The following is a 3,669-nucleotide window of genomic DNA, read 5'->3' on the forward strand; positions in this document are numbered from 1 at the left end:
GTGAATCTAGTTGGTGCATTCAGGAGGTCAAAATTTAAAGTTCCCAGACGTTTTCAAAAGCGCCAGGAAAAACAAAAAAAAACGGAAATTTATACTCTTATTCGGTTTTTGACAAAATCTAAAACAAATAACAGATACAGATGCATGACACTTTCTCTGAATATACCTACAATCTACATTCATATTTGTATATATAAGCATTTTCCATAGGTACACCATAACATTTTCGAAATATTTTAACTCATGTTGAACTATTAATAGGCATATGAAATTTTCGATTATTATTAGTTTTTTAAAAATTAATGTCGATAAAAACTTATTCCCTCCATCAAAAAACTCGAAAATGTAGTACAAGGTTTCTCGTAAGTTGATGTTAGTGGAAATTAAAAAAAGTTGAGCGTAAATCAACACATTTTTTTATGAGCGTCTGAATTTCGAATTTTGACAAAATACGTAAAAATCACCCAAATTTGCTAATTATTTTGAGTTAGAAATTCCTAAAAGTTTTCTTTTTTTATCTAAGATTTGAAGATTTAATTCAAAATTCCCCATAATTTGTCTATTTATTTTTTCAAAAAAAGTGTAGCGAAAGGCGAAAAGTCAAATTCAATTTGTAGGAGCGTTTGAAGTTCAAATTTTTACAACATTGAATTCACTAGAATTCTCATAATGTTTAACGATTTTCTTTTTTATTGTAATTCAAAAAGGAATAACTGTAGATACTTTAAATTTACCCCATACCAATACCTATACTTGAACATTTTTCAAAACATTTTAAATCATCTTGAGCTGTTTACTGACTTTTTCAGTTTTCAATTTGTTTAGCTTTAGCTTTAGCTTGGATACCTGAAACGTTTAGAGTATATTACTATATTTTATACATACAAACACTTTTCAAGTGTAATTTTTTTGGCAAACACGAATTTAACCTACCGTAGTACTATTGCCTAATAGTAAAAAAATTTACTTAAAATCACAATATTATCATCAAATACCTATAATAAGTAATGTTACAGTCTGCAGACAGACCGTCTTCGCACAGGATCGTTTTTCGTATACAATGATTTCATATCATTGAATTCAAATTTATCACATCCACTTGTAACCTCCTATACAGCAGATGAGCGACATCCACTTAGGTACCCGCTTTTTTTCTGTGTTTCAAAAATGTAAATGGTATTTTACATGACTTATGGAATTTTATTTTAATAAGAACAAAATTATAGCAAGCATTTAATGCTCAAACAAAAAATTAAATATGTAAAATTATTATTTTTATTATTATTATTATAAATTATGTAATAATTATGGTTTATTACCTACCTTTGGTTCAGTGAGACAATTGCAGGTTGGGGTTGTTTTGAAAGAGCGATGACGTCAATATCGGACTAATGTTTGTGTCACACTTTCTAGTTTCAACGTTTAATTTATTTATATATTTAATTTTTTTAATACAATAAATGAGAAAATGCATATTTGTTGACACAAAATTAATTTTAAATTGTAATGCTTTAGGACAACGCTGACTACCGAGTATATTCTTGTTTCATGTCCAGGAAACAATTAAAGATATTTTTGGTTTTGAACGAGCTGGTCTTTATGGCAAACTGGCAAAGTCACTACCCGCTGCAGGTTAGATCAATGAATGATTACTTTGCCAAAACAATTTCCGGAATGTTCTTAATATAATTTTCTTCGAAAGTGTCTATGGCCCATTTCGGGAACGCACTGCACATTTAACATTAAAGTTACCACTTAATATTAATTTGACAGAACAACCTACTTTCAATATGATGATCAACAGTCCCATGACATATTTTATATTACTGAAAATAACTAAAGTAGGTAATTATATGGGTTATGGGTATGAATGTGCGTCGATAAAGGTTAAAAAGGGTCTTGAATCGTCGAATAAAACTTTATAGGTAAGATTGGAATAATAATAATATTGAGCAACATTAATTGTCTTTATAAATACACTAAGCAAAAAAAATATTTCGCATAAAAAAGCAAAGTATTATTATTTTTTTTTTTTAACATTGAAAGAATATTTTGCATTTTTAAAGACATATAACGTCATATATCTGGTAAGTATTTTAAAAGAATATTAAGAGAAATTTAAAAGACATAAAAACATCATATTTTAAGAGTTTTAAGAGAGTATAAATCCGACCTATAGTGATAACGAAGCCTCAAAGGTGATAAAAAAAACACAGGATTTTAAAATCAATATATATTTATTTAACTCCGCTAAGAATTGAATGGTAATAATAATGATACAATATAAAGGGAAAGGCAAAATTGTGTTACAATGTATGGTCGGGCATATGAAATATATATACAATTAAGATGTCATTGTAATGCGTAAGCCATTATACTGTAAGGGATAATTATTACAAGTTACATAGTATAAGCCTAGAATAATTAGAATTTAAATAGTATAATATATATAATAATTATATATAAATTTATATAAATATAAATTTAAATATAAAATAGGTTAAAAAAGGGGGAAAAATAAAAGAAGTTTTTATTCCCCATCATCATAGGTTAGGTTAGGAATAGGACTTTGGGTTGAGTTAGGTAGTTTTTATTATTGACGTCTGGAAAAGCTTATTGAACATAGCAAGCTCACAGAAGTAACTTAGCGGCTTTCGGACACCTCCAACTAAAAAATTAATTGGTATTAGATTTGTTAATTGTGTGCATTAGATTGCCCTACCACAAACTCGTAGATGTTGAGTGTATAAATATATGAAGAAAAAATTCAAAATTTTACTGCAAATCACTTAGTTTTTTTAACACAAAGCTATTTCAATCATTTTTACCATGAAAATAGGTATTGGAATTTTCTTTTATCATATTCTAAAGAAACCCAAATTATTTTTTGTATTTAATTATCGTGTATTGAATATAAACAGCAATTGCAACAGCATTCAAACACCATATTCTTATTTTACAATCAGTCGTGCTCTATTTTACATTGATTATATAGACATTACACAATTAGGTAGGTACCTTGTACCTACCATTATAGATACAGTAGTAATAGAATAAATTATAATTTCTTTTTAGGGGGAACTCGCGGCAACATAGACCTTTGAGTGTGGGGTGGTACAACAGTAGGGGTTTCTTGTCTATTTTTTAAAGTAGGTTTTTATGTTGATATGGTGGTACCACATGTTTGTTCATGAGTGACAAGGATATTTTGGTAAAAACCCATCCAGGAGCTAGCAACGCCAGCCGCCGGTACGTACACTCCGAGCGTTTCCGCAGATTGAGCGTAAGACCGCGCCTCACCAAGTCACAATTTTCATTTTTAATACGCACGCTAATTATACTTACTGCAATGACGATGATTATCCAAAAACTTTGAATATTGTTTTACCATTTCTGTAAGAATAAACTACATTGTGACAGTTTCCAATTGTTTTTGATACATCTATTATTTGTATTCTACATCATATACACATCAGTAGTTCTTTCAGTTTAATATTCAATAGATTCAATAAATTATTTTTATTATTGAATTATAAAATAAATTATTATTTTTATTCATCAGGTGAACAATTTTAATTGATTTCCCATATTTGTTATCTACAGGACTTATTCTTACATTCTTACTTATGTCGCTGTTTTGTGTACATGTCGCATCCAAATAGTAAAATC

General features: G+C 28.5%; 1 long non-coding RNA gene across 1 annotated transcript; it reads right to left on the reverse strand.

Moving 5' to 3' along the window:
* Window positions 1-551: 551 nt before the first annotated feature.
* On the reverse strand, window positions 552-1,746 carry LOC111041359. Its single transcript, XR_002605318.1, has 3 exons — window positions 1,324-1,746; window positions 996-1,154; window positions 552-846 (listed from the first exon to the last, which is right to left on the reverse strand). It is a non-coding gene; the product is annotated as an uncharacterized LOC111041359 (long non-coding RNA).
* Window positions 1,747-3,669: the final 1,923 nt, after the last annotated feature.

The sequence above is a fragment of the Myzus persicae genome, unplaced genomic scaffold (genome assembly GCF_001856785.1).
Source record: "Myzus persicae strain clone G006 unplaced genomic scaffold, MPER_G0061.0, whole genome shotgun sequence".
Classification (NCBI taxonomy): Eukaryota; Metazoa; Arthropoda; class Insecta; order Hemiptera; family Aphididae; genus Myzus; species Myzus persicae.